The sequence below is a fragment of the Dermacentor variabilis genome, chromosome 3 (genome assembly GCF_050947875.1).
Source record: "Dermacentor variabilis isolate Ectoservices chromosome 3, ASM5094787v1, whole genome shotgun sequence".
Lineage (NCBI taxonomy): Eukaryota > Metazoa > Arthropoda > Arachnida > Ixodida > Ixodidae > Dermacentor > Dermacentor variabilis.
Window position 1 is genome coordinate 88,828,773 of NC_134570.1, and position 18,630 is coordinate 88,847,402.

At 53.2% G+C, this 18,630-nt stretch overlaps 1 protein-coding gene across 1 annotated transcript in view; it reads left to right on the top strand.

The window, feature by feature from the left end:
- Positions 1 to 18,630, top strand: part of LOC142576013 (uncharacterized) — an 86,573-nt gene that overhangs the window by 19,699 nt on the left and 48,244 nt on the right. The gene's annotated exons all lie outside the window — the stretch shown is intronic.

Below are 18,630 nucleotides of genomic sequence, written 5' to 3' on the forward strand. Positions count from 1 at the left end.
AAAAAACAGAACGCCGACCAAAATGGGGTTGTCTAATGGGTTGACGAGGGTAATGTCACAGTTATTATGAACACGAATCTAAAATCAATAAATCAGTAAAATGTTGGACCTTCTTCAAAACAGTTGCACCTACACCGTCCTCAATCGTGACTCTACACTTAAGGTGGAACGGGATCTGCAAAAGCTTCTAACGGACGTTTTTCGCTTCGTTTCACCAGAACACGTCACTTTACTATTCACTTCCTTGCCACAATGGCTCCGCTCCGGCACTATATGGTCTCCCAAAAATCCACAAGTCATGAACTCCGATGCAGCCAATTGTATATTTCACGCGTTCCCTCCTCTGCAAACTGTCCGGCTACCTTCACCGTGTGTGTGCTCTACTTGTTGGAAGGGGCCCCACGTTTATTCGCAACTCGCAGGACTTCATTGACAAGGTACGCCACCTCACGGTGGATGATGACGAAGTCATGGTGCCATTCGACGTTGTTTCCTTTTTCACTTGTGTTCCTGTGGTCCTTGCAGTGGACGCATGCAAAGCTGTCCTTTTGGCTGACGAGAAATTTTGTGAACGTAAGGCAATTCAAGTGCATGGCCTCGCAAGATTACTGATATTTTGGTTGAAAAAATACCTACTTCATTTTTTGCGGTGTCACTTACAAGCAAGTGCACGGTATCCCTATCAGCGTATCTATTTCCGTAACCGCGGCAAATCTGGCTATAGTTTCCGTGGAAAACCGGGCTTTGGCTTCCTTTTTTCCTCCTCCGAAAGTTTTCTTCCACTACGTTGACGATTGCTTTTGCATCATAAAGAAAGACGCCCTGACTGCCTTCATGGATCGCCCAAATAGCATTGAGGAAGCCATAAGTTTCACCGTCGAAGAGGATCATTCCGGACGGCTACCTCTTCTAGACGTGGTGGTAGAACGGGACAGGCAGCGGTTGTCTTTCAAAGTCCACAGGAAGGACACGCACAAAGGGCGGTATGTGCACTTCACTTGTGTAAACCCTGTGTGCCACAAGTGGTCTGTGGCTTTCTCATTAATACAGAGAGCCCAAAGGATTTGTAGAAGCCCAGAAGATTTGGTTTCCCATTTGGCCTACATTCGACATAAGCTCGACGCGCAGTGGCGTAGCAACAGGGGGGGCCGCGGTCTCCGGGTGCAAGGGGCCAGGGGGGGGGGGTGTCATATACGCCTGAAGACACCCCTCTTTCCGCCGGCTTGACTGGGCGCAAATTGCACAGAACGCTCCGGTATCCAGTAGCCCGAACTCATGCACCCGGCGCGTTGCGCCGCAGAATTGTCGGCTGCAGCTCTATCAACACCTCACGAAATAACTGCAGGAATGTGCGGGCTAAAAAAAATTTAATTCGCGAAATGGTCGCTAAACTACTCGCCTTAGCGGAACGTTTCATGTGGGGTGCGCTCGTGCTGTGCGTTCATGCTGGGAGCAGGAGTCGCTAAACATACAGTGAGGCGTTGTAAGGCGTTGGGGCTCTTGGGTCTCTCTTCCGTTCAGAACGCGCAGCGAAGACGAACAAAGACAGCAGCAAGAGGGCGTTTAACCAGCGCGCCCGGCGCTCGCGTTTACGGCGAAGCGTTCGTTGAGAGCGACGTTGCATAAGTGGGGCCGTCAAAAGTCGCGAATGGGATTCTCTGAATCGTCTTCAGATTCGGTTCGGCCGAAGAGTTTGGTGGCGTATGACTCGACAGGCTGTAGTCGCGGGCCCGCCGCGATGTCAGGCTCGCTTTTATTTCCCCTCTCCCGCTCGCTCCAAGAAGCCGCTCTGAAACCCGCCGTTATTTCACGCTTTCCTTCTTACCCTCGAAAGTTTCAGAAAACTGTTGTTGTTGTGTGACCTCATGTCACAAGTACAGTATCTGTATCAGCTGCACAGAATTTTATTAAAAAAAAGGTTAATTTTGTAAGGATATTTCCCTATCGAGTTTCTATGAAGTTTGTCGCTTTGAGATTACTAGGAATTCGGTAACGCGAAAAATATGGCAGATAAGTAATAACCATATCCCTAATAATCCCGTAATTAGTACTTATAGAGGAAGCACTTCAATTCGAGAATTGAGGTCTCAAAGTCATATTATTAACTCAACAAGAAGTTCTTAAACAAAATCGTTTTGGGTGCTACAACCTACAGTACTTTGGCACTGCGGGCGCCGCCCAGCATATGGCAGCAGCGAAAGAAATATGAAATAGTGGACCAGTGACGTTGATCCCTTAATCCTCTCCATTGCGAGTGCAGACCAACAGTAGTGCAAGCTTTCGCTGGCACGGGCTTCATCGCGGCCTTTTCTTTCTTTTTTTTATGGTGACGCCAAGAATCGACGCGAAGCGTGCTCTATTCTGTTCCCAATCTTGCGGTGGTACCACAGCTCGGATAATCACGTTTGTCCGTATAGCAGCAAATGAAAACAAGGCTTTATTGATCAGGATGAAGAGAACTCGTAATTGTCATATATAGCATTGGCGCCCGCGCAGCGGGGAGGCAGGTGGCGTTTTCTAATAGGGTGGGGAGATCAGCGTCACTGACACACAAATTAATTTTCGTTTTCGTTCAGGGCTGCCCGCAGACAAAATACTGCGTACCATAGTACCTACGACGATTTTTGTGAAGTTGTTGTTGGGCAAGACATGAATGTCGGGCTTCAATTTTGCAAATGCAATATTGCCGCTAAAATTGGTAATTAAAACTTGATTATGAAGATATTTTTTGTTACTTGTGACGTGAGCCATATCTTTCACGATGCCGCATTTGTACAGTCTGACAGAAGATGTGCACATGGGCTTATCAGTGCAGTTATCAGTTATCAGTGCAGCACCCTGTGGTATTTGGCGCAGGAAAAACAGCGTGTATATTTGCTGCATTCGCGATCTCTGGGAAAGAAAGCGAAGGAGAGGGGGACCCGGGGAACGTACGCGGTATCCAAGGCGGCTGTACTGGTGCTGAAACCCGGAAATTGTCGATATCCTCGCCTTCCTCGACTACACCAGGGGGGAGGGGGGGGGTTGACAGAAGACCTATGGGCCCCGGGTGCCAGACGACCTAGCTACGGCACTGTCGACGCGTGCAGCTACCCAAAAAGCTTTAGTGCTTCTCCAGAACGAGATAGCCTCGCGCCCTAGAGAACCACGTGATGCCTCCGGCCAACGCCGCGCCGCCATCCCGTATGTTCCCGGCATCAGCGAAGCTTTGGCACATGTCCTGTTTAAATATAACGTGCAAGCTAGTCGCCCATGTTCCCAGCTGCCAGTTACGCAACGAGCTTGTCAATGTCAAGGACAAACTAAGAAAGGTTTCGTGGCGTTGTATATACTGACACGTGTACTTATCTTTATCGGGCAACCACGTTTCGCCGCCTAACAAATGCAATCGCACAGCATGGGACGCGCCTGCATGTATCCGAAGGTTCTGGAAAGTTATCGATGCTTCTGTCCGCTGTCTGTTATCGCCGAGACTTATGTTATCTGATTTCATCACCTGACGCGAATGGTGTAGAACTTTGTGGAAGGCACGCGGGTCCGAACGATTAGTCTGGAACGTTCGACGACTGCCCTATAAAAGCCGACGCGCTTGACCCGCAGATCAGATTTTCGACGATCGCCGACTGTGTTCGCCGTTTTCGTTGTGCTATATGTGTAGCTTGTTTTGTGGGCACAGGTTCGCCCAATAAAAATCTAGTTTTGCCTTTCACAGTATTGTTACTGTGTTCTTAACGTCACCACCACGTGACATCTGGTAGAGGTGCTTGTGCGTTCATGTACCGAACGCCCCCGCAAAGCCGCGATCCAAGCCCGAAGCCCGAGGACAGAACCAACACCGCCCAAGACCAGCGTGCTAGCCGCAGACTGCAAGGACTGCCCCCAGAGCACGGACTTCTACCTGAGACGACAAAGAAGATTGTGGTCAAGACAAACCCAATGGCTGCCCCAGCGTCCCCCGTTATCCTACAATAACCTCGGGACCCACCAACCTTCCATGGAGAAGCGACGGAAGACCCGGAATCATGGCTGGAGACCTACGAACGAATCGCAACATTCAACAACTGGGACTCCGACGAGAAGCTGCGGCATGTCTACTTCGCCTTAGAAGACACCGCCAGAACTTGGTTTGAGAACAGGGAATCGACCTTGACAACGTGGGACCTGTTCCGTACCGGCTTCCTACGCACCTTTACAAGCGTCGTGCGCAAGGAAAGGGCTGAAGCTATGCTGGACGCCCGAGTGCAGCTGCCAAACGAGAACGTCGCCATCTTTACGGAAGAAATGAGCCGTTTGTTCCGCCACGCCGACCCGGATATGGCCGAGGAGAAGAAAGTCCGCTTACTGATGCGTGGTGTAAAGGAGGAACTTTTCGCCGGTATGGTACGAAGCCCACCGAAGACTGTCGACGAGTTTCTTCGCGAGGCCACCAGCATCGAGAAAACACTGGAAATGCGGAACCGGCAATTCAACCGCCGCACGAATTCAACAAGCTACGCCGGAGTTCAGTAACTGGCCACCGACGACCTGCGCGAGACTATCCGAGCGGTCGTGCGGGAGGAGCTACAGAAGCTGTTCCCGTCATCACAGCCTCAAGTGGCTTCGATTGCCGACATCGTACGTGAAGAGCTCCAACAACAACTCGGAGTCGCCCCTGAATCGCCGCAGCCTCAGCCGCAAGCGATGACATACGCCGCCGTCGCCCGCCGTCAAGGTCCCCCTCCGCGACAACGCCAGGGCCCTGTAACGCCGCAATTCCGTCGTCCACCGCCGCCGCCGCCAGCACGCCCACCCGTCGCCCAGCGCACCTACGCGAGGAAGACTGACGTTTGGCGCACCCCCGACCACCGCCCGCTTTGCTATCACTGCGGAGAAGCCGGGCACATCTACCGCCGATGCCCATACCGGGAGATCGGACTCCGAGGGTTCGCCGTTAACGCGCCGCGACCACAGATTGGCGAACGACCTCGCGATATCGCCGACTACCTCGCCGCCACACAGTGGAACCCTCGACGACCGTCCCGTTCGCCGTCACCAGGCCGCTACCTGTCGCCGCAGCGCCGACCATACACCGGCCCAGCCCGGGGCCGCTCTGCGAGCCCATATCCGGAAAACTAAAAGCAGCAACCGATGGAGGTGCGGTTGCTGTTCGTCGAACTGACGAAGATCCTCCGCCGCCGACGAAGACGACGAAGAGACCATCTCGACGACATAATAACGACACGCCGCCGTCCCGACGAAGTCAGGAAGCCAAGACTACACCGACGAACGACGACTTGACGACGCGACGTTCCAACTTCAGTTCAACACGACGCAGCCGTGATCCGACGCCACGACCTAACCGCAACGCCAGACAAAGAACCACCGACCTCGACGTGCTTCTCGACGGCCACGCAGTCACTGCCTTAGTCGACACAGGGGCCGATTACTCCGTAATGAGTGGACACATCGCCGCCCAGTTGAAGAAGGTTAAGACTGCATGGGAGGGCCCCCAAATTCGGACCGCTGGAGGACACCTCATTACGCCGACTGGAACCTGCACGGCAAGAATTACCATTCATGACCGGACTTACCCTGCCGCCTTCGTTATCCTCCAACAGTGTTCACGAGACGTCATTCTCGGCATGGACTTCCTGAATCAACATGGCGCAGTCATCGACCTGAAGTCGAAAGCGATAACGCTGTCACAAGATCAAGCGATACCGCCGGAGAGCTGTCGTAGTCACCACGCCTTGAGTGTGCTCGAAGATCAAGTGAGCATCCCGCCGCGTTCCAGCATTATTATTTCCGTCGGCACTGAAACACTCGCCGACGTAGAAGGCGTCATCGAGGGCGACCAACATCTACTGCTCGACCGTGAAATTTGCGTCGCAAGAGGGATCGCTCGACTCCACGGAGGGCAAGTGGAAGTTATGCTAACCAACTTCAGCCAAGAGTTCAAGCACATCAACAAGGGCACGACAATCGCATACATCGAGGAAATTGTGGAAACCAGCAATGCCTTTGTCCTCTCGGATTCAGCCGCATCTACCCCGATGAGCATTATCCCCGAACCAGACTTCGACGTGAATCCAAGTCTTCCTATGAGTAAGCAGCAACAGATCAGAAGTCTTCTCAGACGATACAAAGACTGCTTTTCGACGTCATCGAGGATTCGACAAACACCAGTTGCAAAGCATCGCATAATAACCGAAGAGAGCGCTCGACCACTCCGCCAGAGCCCTTACCGAGTTTCGACGCGAGAACGTGAAGCTATTAAGCAACAAGTCGACGAAATGCTGCGCGACGACATCATCCAGCCGTCGAAAAGCCCGTGGGCCTCTCCTGTAGTCCTGGTAAAGAAAAAGGACGGAACCCTACGCTTCTGCGTCGATTATCGTCGACTGAACAAGATCACGAAGAAGGATGTGTACCCCCTTCCACGGATAGACGACGCATTGGATCGGCTCTGCAACGCTAAATACTTCTCGTCCATGGACCTCAAGTCTGGCTATTGGCAAATAGAAGTCGACGAAAGAGATCGCGAAAAGACCGCCTTCATCACCCCAGACGGCCGCTACGAGTTCAAGGTTATGCCGTTCGGACTGTGCTCGGCGCCTGCAACGTTCAAGCGCGTGATGGACACGGTTTTAGCAGGATTGAAGTGGCAGACCTGTCTCGTATACTTGGATGACGTCGTCGTCTTCGCCGGAAATTTCGACGTTCACCTTAGGCGGCTTGCAACAGTACTAGAAGCCATCAGGTCATCAGGACTTACTCTGAAGCCGGAAAAGTGCCGCTTCGCTTACGAGGAGCTTCTATTTTTAGGCCACGTCATCAGCGAATCTGGAGTCCGCCCCGACCCGCAGAAGACAGCTGCCATAGCAAAGTTCCCACAGCCCATCGACAAGAAGGCAGTGCGTAGATTTCTTGGCATGTGTGCCTACTACAGGCGATTTGTCAAGAAGTTTTCACGCATCGCTGAGCCGCTGAAGCAGCTAACTAAATGTGACGTCGAGTTCAAGTGGGAAACGCCGCAGGCCGACGCATTTCAAGAACTCAAACGACGCATGCAGTCGCCGCCCGTACTTGCGCACTTCGACGAGCACGCCGATACCGAAATCCACACTGACGCCAGTAGCCTAGGCCTCGGTGCCGTCATAGTCCAGAGAAAAGATGGACATGAACACGTGATAGCTTACGCTAGCCGGTCGTTGTCAAAAGCGGAAGGCAATTATTCTACAACCGAAAAGGAATGCCTCGCCATCGTTTGGGCTTGTTACGTTTCGCCTACGACGCGCGGTTTAGCCGGCGCGGCTGCAACGGACGCCGGGGCTTCGTTCAAAGCGGCAGACATTTTGGCCCGTTCGGCGCCGCCGCTACGCCTCCCTGCCAAGCGCGTCCAGGCATGCTCCAATGCCACGTGTCTTCATGTGCGAGTGTGTGTGTATGTGCATGTTGGTGCCCACGCTTGTCGAAGCGCGGCAGCCGGGGAGAGGAGCTCCCCCAACTGTGAAGCGAGGGGCCTGACCGGCGCCGGCACGACGTATGCGCCACCTTCTCTTCCCATTGTGCCCGAGCGGCGCCGGCACGACGTATGCGCCACCTTCTCTTCCCATTGTGCCCGAGCGGCGCCGGCACGACGTATGCGCCACCTTCTCTTCCCATTGTGCCCGAGCGGCACAGTCACGTGCTCGTCTATAGAGGGGTTCCTTCTTGCCCTCAACTGCGAGAGTATAAAAGCAGCTGCCCCCGGACGCCAAGAAGAGGCTCCGATTTCTTCTGTTGAGTAACGTGCACTCCCGTCTCTCTACTTCGGTCAACCTGACCGCCAACTCTTTGCGATGTTAGAATAAACAAGTTGTTTTGTTGTTACCAGTCGACTCATGCTTTGCCGGGACCTTCGGATGCTTCCAGTTGTACCCCAGGCCGCCAGGCCAACGCTACCCTTGGGGCTTGCGACCCAGGTGCAACAACGGGCGTCAGCGCCGAGTTCCCAACAACTCGTGCCAGCGGTGCGCTCGCAACAACTGTCTGCCAGCGGTGAGATCGCGACAACGGAGGCCAGCAGCGAAGAGATGCAGTTGACTGTATGCTGAGCAGCACAACGACCATCCGGGAGCAGTGCAACGAGTCCTGTGTGATGACTGGTTGCCTGCAGCGGAACGACTGCGCTGAATTCTTGGCTGCGAGGTTTGGTGAGTGCGGGACTTTCTTCTTCTGAGCTTTGCCAGGCTTTTGTTAGTGTCAGAAACAGAGCTGGTAATTGTGGTTGTCGTTGCTGCCGGGTTAGTTTGCGGCAAGACAATATTAGGCAGTAGAGAAAGCAGCATTCAGAGCAGCCATGGATTTGAAGTCGTTGCGCAAACCGAAATTGCTGGAGCTTGCAAGAGAGTTGGGTCTGGATGTCTCGGACAAACTCAGAAAACCAGAACTGCTAAGGGCTATTCTTGAGTTAGAAGCTGAGGATGACGAGCTGTCGGAATGCCTTGAGACCATTGAGGAAAGGGAGACTGCAAAAAGACAGGAGCGCGAACTTAAAGAACAAAAAGAGAAAGAAAAAGAAGAGCGCGACCGTCAACACGCTTTGGAAATGAAGCGTCTCGAGGTAGAGATAGAACGCGCTCGTAATGGAAGTCAGGCACACGGTGCAGGAGAACGCGTATTGTTCAAAATGACTGACCTGATGCGGCCGTTTAAGCTTGGAGAGGACATTGGTTTGTTCCTGGTTAACTTTGAGCGAACGTGCGAGAAGCAGGGGTTCTCTCGGGAAACGTGGCCACAGCGCTTGCTCACCTTGTTACCCGGCGAGGCGGCCGACGTAGTCGCTCGCTTGAATAGAGAGGAGGCAGAGGATTTCGACAAAGTGAAATCGAGTCTGCTAAAGAAGTACAGGCTGTCAGCGGAGGCGTTCCGTCGGAAGTTTCGGGAAAATGAGAAAGGCAAAAGTGAGTCATATGCAGAGTTTGCGTACAGGCTTATGTCAAACATGCAGGAGTGGCTCAAAGAAGAGAAAGCGTTTGGTGACCACGAGAAAGTTCTGCAGTGTTTCGGGCTAGAACAGTTTTATAGTCGGTTACCGGAGAACGTGCGGTACTGGGTCTTGGATAGGCCAGACGTTTGTACGGTGGCTAAAGCCGCTGAGCTAGCCGAGGAGTTTGTGACGCGTCGGGCTCGCGGAGCTAAGGACGGTCAAAAGGGTGAATTTGGCTCAAAGTTTGAGAGGCCGAAGTTCCCACCCATGAGAGCAAAGGGGAACACACGTACTGCGGATGCGAGTGAAAGCAGTGCGACCGAACCTAAGGAGACGGCGGCAGCCGAAGCCGAACGCAGAAAGCGGTTCGAGACGAGGCAAGCGCGCGTTTGTTATACGTGCCAGAAGCCGGGTCACTTTTCGGCGCAGTGTCCGGAAACAAAACCAAAACTTGTGTTTTTGTCATTATGCAGCACTGACGAGAACATGAAGCTTCTCGAGCCTTACATGCGAGACCTCCTCGTGAACGGGAAAGAGTGCCGAGTGCTTCGCGATTCCGCAGCTACGATGGATGTAGTTCACCCGTCTTACGTAGAACCCCATATGTTCACGGGCGAGTGCGCATGGATCAAGCAAGCCGTGGAAGCTCATAGCGTGTGTCTGCCTGTAGCAAAAGTGCTATTGAAGGACCATTCGGAGCGCTTGAGACGGAGGTCGCAGTGTCATCTATGCTGCCCCCCCAGTACCCGTACCTATTTTCGAACAGGTCCGATCACCTCCTGCGCGAGAAGGGGCTTTTGTTTGGTGAGGCTAGCGTTCAGGCCTTAACCAGATCGAAGGTTCGGGAGCTCGCTGCAAAGGCGGTAGTTGCGGGGCCGACGTTATCAAACAATGAAAAAGGGTCAGAGGCGCAGCAAGCCGATATTCAGAGCACGCCCGAACTGAATAAAATTGAGCCTGTAGCGTTGAAGGCGCCAGATACTGGAGAGGAAATGCCCGATAAGGGAAAGTTAGAAGAGCTATCTGCAGATTTGCTCATCGCGCCTACGTCAGACGGACTTGATAGGTTGCTAAAAGTCAGCCGGTCGGCTTTGATAGCCGAGCAAAAGAAGGATGGCAGCCTAGAAAACGTGCGCTGCAATATCAAGGAAGGTATCGCCAGGAAAAATGCGCGTTTTGTGGAAAGAGGTGGAGTCCTGTACCGGAAGTATCTAGACCGCAGGGGAGTGGAGTTCGATCAGCTGATCGTGCCTCAATGCTATCGTCAGGATCTGTTGCGCTTGTCGCACGGGGGTTCGTGGTCCGGACACCTAGGAGTTAAGAAAACTAAGGACCGTCTCTTGCAAGAGTACTATTGGCCAGGGTGTTTTCGGGACGCAGACCATTTCGTGAGGACATGTGACACCTGTCAGCGGGTGGGCAAACCAGGGGACAAATCGAGGGCGCCGTTGAGATTGGTACCTATCATTACGGAGCCTTTTAGACGGCTCGTTATTGATACAGTGGGACCTCTGCCGGTAACAGCCACGGGGTACAGACACATTTTGACTGTGATCTGCCCAGCGACAAAGTTCCCTGAAGCAGTGCCGCTTAAAGAACTCAGCTCAGTTGAGATAGTCAATGCACTACTGTCCATATTTGCGCGAGTTGGTTTTCCTGCGGAAATCCAATCAGATCAGGGCACAGTGTTTACTAGCGCTTTGACGACAACTTTTCTCGAAAGGTGTGGGGTAAAGCTGTTACACAGCTCAGTGTACCACCCACAGTCGAATTCCGTTGAGAAGCTCCACTCCGTCATGAAGCGCGTGTTGAGAGCCTTGTGTTTTGAACATCAAACTGACTGGGAGCTGTGTCTGCCTGGGGTGATGTTTGCATTACGGACCGCGCCGCATGCGGCTACGGGGTTTTCGCCAGCTGAGCTTGTGTACGGTCGCTCGCTGCGATCTCCGCTTCGCATGCTTCGAGAATCGTGGGAAGGCAGGGGCGACGACCCAGTCGTGGTGGAGTACGTGCTTAAGCTCCTCGAACGCTTAAGAAGGGCACAGGAGTTGTCAGGTGAAGCAATGGCAAAGGCCCAGCAGAGGGCCAAGGTTTACTATGATCGGACAGCCAGGGCCCGTCGTTTTGAGGTGGGCGATGAGGTCATGATATTGCGCACATCGCTAAACAACAAACTAGACGTGCAGTGGGAGGGCCCAGCACGAATTGTTCAGAAACTGTCGGACGTTAACTACGTGGTGAGTCTGCCAGGAAAGCGGAAAGCACAGCAAGTTTACCACTGTAATCTGCTCAAACCTTATAGACAAAGGGAAGCAGTGGTGTGCATGATGGTAAACGTTCCTGAAGAGCTTCCGGTCGAGCTTCCGGGACTAGGCTCAGTGACGAACAGGGAAGACACCGATCAAGTCATTAGTGACTTAATCAGTAAAGCATCGCTGTCGCCTGAGCAGAAAACCGAACTACACCAGCTCTTACAAGAGTTTCAAGGTCTGTTCTCTGAGAGGCCTGGTAGGACTTCTGTCCTTACTCATGACATAGAACTTACCTCCCCAGAGCCAGTACGATCCAAGGCGTACCGGGTGTCACCCCGCCAGAGCGATATTATGGAGGCTGAGGTAAAGAAAATGCTACAGCTCGGTGTTATTGAGGCAGGTGAGAGTGATTATACCTCCCCTTTGATTTTAGTTGAGGTACCGGGCAAGGAACCTCGTCCTTGCGTCGACTACCGCAGGCTTAATTCCATCACTAAGGATCAAATTTATCCGATCCCTAACATCGAGGAGCGCCTTGAGAAAGTTAGTAGCGCTCAGTTTATTTCCACCCTAGATCTTGTCAGGGGTTATTGGCAGGTTCCACTTACAGAAGAGGCTAGTAGGTATGCGGCGTTCATTTCACCAATGGGAACATTCCGTCCTAAAGTGTTGAGTTTTGGTTTGAAGAACGCGCCATACTGTTTTTCAAGCCTCATGGATAAAGTGTTGCGGGGACAGCAAGAATTCGCTTTACCGTATTTAGACGACGTAGCGATATTCTCCGCATCCTGGTCTGAGCATATGGCACACTTGCGGGCAGTGCTAACCCGCCTGCGCGAAGCGGGCTTAACAATCAAGGCTCCCAAGTGCCAGTTAGCACAGGCCGAGGTTGTCTACCTCGGTCACGTGATTGGTCAGGGTCGTCGCCGCCCCTCTGAAATAAAGGTGGCCGCTGTGCGAGACTTCCCGCAACCGCGCACGAAGACCGATATTCGGTCGTTCTTAGGTGTCGCCGGCTGCTATCAGAGGTACATCCCCAGGTACTCTGATATCGCGGCTCCCCTGACGGATGCTCTAAGAAAGACAGAGCCGCAAACAGTCGTCTGGGACGAGACAAAGGAAAGAGCTTTTAGCGCCCTAAAGAGCGCCCTAACAAGCCAGCCTGTGCTATGATCGCCAGACTACACAAAAGGGTTCGTAGTTCAGTGCGATGCTAGTGAGCGAGGCATGGGCGTTGTACTGTGCCAACGGGAAAATGGAGAAGTAGAACACCCCGTCCTGTATGCTAGTCGTAAGCTGACCAGTCGTGAGCAGGCGTACAGCGCCACCGAGAAAGAGTGTGCGTGTCTCGTGTGGGCCGTTCAGAAATTGTCATGCTATCTAGCCGGCTCGAGGTTTATCATTGAGACGGATCACTGCCCTCTCCAATGGCTGCAGACCATCTCTCCCAAAAATGGCCGCCTCCTGCGCTGGAGCCTCGCTTTGCAACAATATTCCTTTGAGGTGCGTTACAAAAAGGGGAGTCTCAACGGTAACGCCGATGGCTTAAGTCGAAGCCCCTAACGTAGGAATCAGCCTCAAAATTGTTTGTTACTGATGTTTTTCTTCCTGAGGCAGGATTTTTAACATATTGCTTTTGTGTAGTGTTTCAAAGTGATGATGTTCTTTCTAGTGCAATTTTCCAATTTGTGGACGCGTTCTGAGTGCTGCTAGACTACTGTAAGGAACTAGGCAGTGGTATAGAAGGGGAAAGAGCCTGGCAGGGCTTAGTGAGGGTTGTGCCGTGCTTGCTGACTGAGCGGTTGAGTTTCAGCGTAGTTCTAACGCTTGCCGGGAACGAGAACAAAAATGTGAACTCTCCCGAAGTCACTTTGCAGTGTCCTGTGCGAACCTGAACGAGAGAACGAGGCCTTCTCTGTGCGCTACGCTCAAGAAACGTCGAGGGACGCCCGACTTCGGTTATGAGCATCATCGAGCGACATCCCTCCGGACAGCGGATGCAGTCCCCTGACCATCGGGATCTCCTTCCCCCGGCGGGGCGGTCTGTTACGTTTCGCCTACGACGCGCGGTTTAGCCGGCGCGGCTGCAACGGACGCCGGGGCTTCGTTCAAAGCGGCAGACATTTTGGCCCGTTCGGCGCCGCCGCTACGCCTCCCCGCCAAGCGCGTCCAGGCATGTTCCAATGCCACGTGTCTTCATGTGCGTGTGTGTGTGTATGTGCATGTTGGTGCCCACGCTTGTCGAAGCGCGGCAGCCGGGGAGAGGAGCTCCCCCAACTGTGAAGCGAGGGGTCTGACCGGCGCCGGCACGACGTATGCGCCACCTTCTCTTCCCATTGTGCCCGAGCGGCGCCGGCACGACGTATGCGCCACCTTCTCTTCCCATTGTGCCCGAGCGGCGCCGGCACGACGTATGCGCCACCTTCTCTTCCCATTGTGCCCGAGCGGCACAGTCACGTGCTCGTCTATAGAGGGGTTCCTTCTTGCCCTCAACTGCGAGAGTATAAAAGCAGCTGCCCCCGGACGCCAAGAAGAGGCTCCGATTTCTTCTGTTGAGTAACGTGCACTCCCGTCTCTCTACTTCGGTCAACCTGACCGCCAACTCTTTGCGATGTTAGAATAAACAAGTTGTTTTGTTGTTACCAGTCGACTCATGCTTTGCCGGGACCTTCGGATGCTTCCAGTTGTACCCCAGGCCGCCAGGCCAACGCTACCCTTGGGGCTTGCGACCCAGGTGCAACAACGGGCGTCAGCGCCGAGTTCCCAACAGGCTACAGCGAAATTTCGCCCTTACCTATATGGCAGGCCATTCAAAGTCGTCAGCGACCATCACGCCTTGTGTTGGCTAGCGAATTTAAAGGATCCCTCAGGACGGCTGGCACGGTGGAGCCTCAGACTACAAGAATACGACATCACTGTAACATACAAGTCCGGACGAAAACACTCAGACGCCGATTGCCTATCACGCGCCCCCATTGACTCGCCGCCGCAAGATGACGAGGATGACGACGCCTTCCTTGGAATAATAAGCGCGGAAGACTTCGCCGAACAACAACGAGCGGACCCGGAGCTTAAAGACCTCGTCGATTATTTGGAAGGGCACACCGACGTTGTCCCCAGGGCATTTAAGCGCGGATTATCTTCCTTCACGCTTCAAGACAGTCTACTCGTGAAGAAGAACTTCTCACCAGTCCGCGCCAATTACCTTCTTGTTGTCCCGTCAGGACTTCGTCCAGAAGTATTGCACGCCCTACATGACGATCCGACCGCGGGACACCTCGGATTTTCCCGGACACTATCGAGGATACAAGAAAAGTATTATTGGCCGCGCCTGACCGCCGACGTCGCCCGTTATGTCAGAACATGCCGAGACTGTCAGCGACGCAAGACACCGCCGACAAGGCCAGCCGGATTACTACAGCCAATCGAGCCTCCTTGCCGACCATTCCAGCAGATCGGGATGGACTTGCTGGGACCCTTTCCGACGTCAATAACCGGAAATAAGTGGATCGTCGTGGCGACGGACTACCTCACCCGCTTCGCTGAAACAAAAGCACTGCCGAAAGGTAGCGCAGCCGAAGTGGCGAAATTCTTTGTCGAAAACATCCTGCTGCGACATGGCGCCCCAGAAGTCCTCATCACCGACCGAGGAACGGCCTTTACAGCGGAGCTCACCCAAGCCATTCTGAACTACAGTCAGACAAGGCACAGGAGGACAACGGCATACCACCCGCAGACGAATGGTCTTACGGAGCGGCTGAATAAGACTCTCGCCGACATGCTAGCGATGTACGTCGACGTCGAACACAAGACCTGGGATGCCGTCCTGCCGTACGTAACATTCGCTTATAACACGGCGGTACAAGAAACAACACAGATTACGCCGTTCAAGCTGGTCTACGGCAGGAACCCGACGACGACGCTCGACGCCATGCTGCCGCACGTCACTGACGAGGAGAACCTTGACGTCCGTACCTACCTCCAGCGCGCCGAAGACGCCCGACAGCTCGCCCGCCTGCGGATCAAGAACCAGCAGAGGACCGACAGCCGACACTACAACCTCCGACGACGCTTCGTGGAGTACCAGCCCGGTGACCGTGTTTGGGTTTGGACCCCTATACGCCGACGAGGACTGAGCGAGAAGCTTTTGCGTCGCTATTTCGGACCGCACATGATCATCCGACGTATTGGGGCACTGGACTATGAGGTCGTGCCAGACGGTATTTCGCTATCACAGCGGCGCCGCTCACGACCTGAAATAGTCCACGTTGTGCGACTAAAGCCCTACTACCAGCGTTAATGAACTTTCGGGCTTCGCGTAACTGACCTTTGGACTTTGTTTCTTTTTGTTGTTACTTACGTTTAATAAGTGTCCTTTTGTGTTTCGCTCTCTTATATTTGTAGCATCGGGACGATGCTTTTTAAGAGGGGGGTATTGACACGTGTACTTATCTTTATCGGGCAACCACGTTTCGCCGCCTAACAAATGCAATCGCACAGCATGGGACGCGCCTGCATGTATCCGAAGGTTCTGGAAAGTTATCGATGCTTCTATCCGCTGTCTGTTGTCGCCGAGACTTATGTTATCTGATTTCATCACCTGACGCGAATGGTGTAGAACTTTGTGGAAGGCACGCGGGTCCGAACGATTAGTCTGGAACATTCGACGACTGCCCTATAAAAGCCGACGCGCTTGACCCGCAGATCAGATTTTCGACGATCGCCGACTGTGTTCGCCGCTTTCGTTGTGCTATAAGTGTAGCTTGTTTTGTGGGCACAGGTTCGCCCAATAAAAATCTAGTTTTGCCTTTCACAGTATTGTTACTGTGTTCTTAACGTCACCACCACGTGACAATACGATGCCGCGCGCGGACTGCAATTATGTCTATATTGGTGAAAGTGGCAATCTGACTCGCTGTTGCTCTATCCTTCTGTGCTTGTCCTTCTCTTCCACTTTCACTTGCGGCGTTCTTGGAACCAAATAAAGTTTCTCTCTCTCTCTCTCGCGTTACCGCCAATATATATATATATATATATATATATATATATATATATATATATATATATATATATATATATATATATGGTGTACGACGTACGTTGAATTAGCACGGTATATTTCACTGACGTTTCGGCTGGTGGAGCAGACTTTGACCAGACTTTGACAAAGGCTGGTCCACCAGCCGAAACGTCAGTGAATTATGCTGTGCTAATTCAACGTACGTCGTACTCTCTTCTGCAAGGAGCGAACGATGATGAGAGGACTGACGAAGACGACGATCGCCGACAGTCGTGCGCACGGGCTCCATCTTGTCTTCTACCCGTTGTATATATATTGTAAATATATTGTCAAGCGTCGTTTTTCCCCGTAACATTTTGGTGGACAGTGCGGGTTCTCTAAGTTTCAAGACGGACCTACGCAGCGGATGCTGCGTAGGTCCGTCTACAATGCCAGCGCAAGGCGGTGACGAGAATGCTTCGGGCAGGTCACCAGCCGTGCCTCAACCATCCGCCGCCAAACGGCCCGCCGTCTTCACACAACCGCGTGAGCTATGTACTTTTTCCGGCTCTGACAACACCGACGTCGAAGATTGGCTTCAACTGTACGAACGGGTGAGCACTAGCAACAACTGAGACCCGACTCTGATGTTAGCAAACATCATATTTTACCTGGCGAGCACGGCACAAGTGTGATTTCTGAACCACGAACAGGAACTTACGAGCTGGGAGGTATGTAAGCAAAAACTCACAGATCTGTTCGGCAAGCCCACCGGACGCCGTCGTGCTGCGCAGAAAGAACTTGCATGCCGAGCCCAGACTTGCACCGAGTCCTGTGTGACGTACATCCAGGACGTGCTCGCGCTTTGTCGCAAAGTCGATGACACGGTGCCGAACACGGTAAAGGTTGTGCGTGTCCTCAAAGGTATCGCGGGTGACGCGTTTACACTTCTGGTTTTTACGAACTCATCCACGTGCAAGACGTCATGAATGAATGCCGACGCTATGAATAAACAAAAGGTCACCGCGTTACTCGGAACTTCACGCATTTTCCGAACACGGCTGCGACGTCTACCTGCGAAGACCTCCGTCTACCACCCGTTCCACCAGCCCCAGCTGCATCCGACAGTATATTTTGCGCATCATTCACCACGAGATTGAAGCTGCCTCCCCAATTCCCCTTCAGGTGAGTAACCCCGACGAGTCCCATGCAACCATTTCCCTTATCCAAACCGTTGTGCGTCAAGAACTGGCAAACGCAGGGTTACAGACGCTTTGCCCAGTCAATGGAGCTCAGCTCGACTTCAGCTCGATTCGGCGAAATGCCCCTTCGGCCGCCAGCAACTTAGTCTGCTCGGACACCTCGTCCATTTTTCCGGTGTTCGTCCCGATCCGGGGAAAGCCCGCGCGGTCAAGGATTTCCCTGTGCTCACCTGCGCAACTGACGTTCGAAGCTTTGTAGGCGTGTGCTCCTACTTGCGCAGATTCGTGCGAAATTTTGCTCACATCGCACGCCCTCTAATGGAACTTCTTAAGAAAGACGCAACTTTTGTCTGGGGTCCCGACCAAGCTAGTGCATTCGCTGAGCTGACGACGCGACTCACGTTGCCACCGATTCTCGGCCACTTTGACGTGTCCGCCCCAACGGAGGTTCGCACCGGCGCCAGCGGCCACGGCATCGGCGCTGTTTTGGCACAACTACAGCACGGTTGCGACCGTGTCGTTGCGCACGCTAGTCGTCTTCTGTCACCAGCCGAACGCAATTACTCGATCACCGAACGTGAATGCCTCGCCCTCGTTTGAGCAGTAGGTAAATTTCCCCCCTACCTCTACGGACGGCCTTTCGCGGTTATCACCGATCACCACGCCCTATGCTGGCTTTCGTCTTTGAAAGATCCACCTGGACGTCTCGGTCGGTGGGCTCTACGGCTCCAAAAGTACTCTTATACAGTGATGCATAAGACAGGCCGACTCCATGAGGATGCTGATTGCTTGTGACGTCACCCAGTAGACCCACCAGACCAGTCTGAGACCGGTGAGTCAACTTGCGTCCTCGCGCTTACCGCCTTTGGTGACATCGCCGATGAGCAACGACGCGACCTTTACCTGAGAGACATCATTCTGAGCCTGATGGACCTGCCAACTTCACCCTCTTAGCGTTTGTTTGTTCTACAAGATGGCATATTGTACCGTTACAACATGCACCCTGATGACCCTGAACTGCTTCTGGTCGTTCCCAAGCGTACGCGTGAGACTGTACTCGCACAGTTGCATGCGGACCCAACTGCTGGACATCTGGAAGTGTCAAAGACATATGACTGTGTTCGGCGTCGTTTCTTCTGCCCCGGTATTTACCGTTCCGTATGCCGTTACGCCGCCTCTTGTAAATCTTGTCAGCACAGCAAAAAACCAGCAGCCCTACCAGCTGGC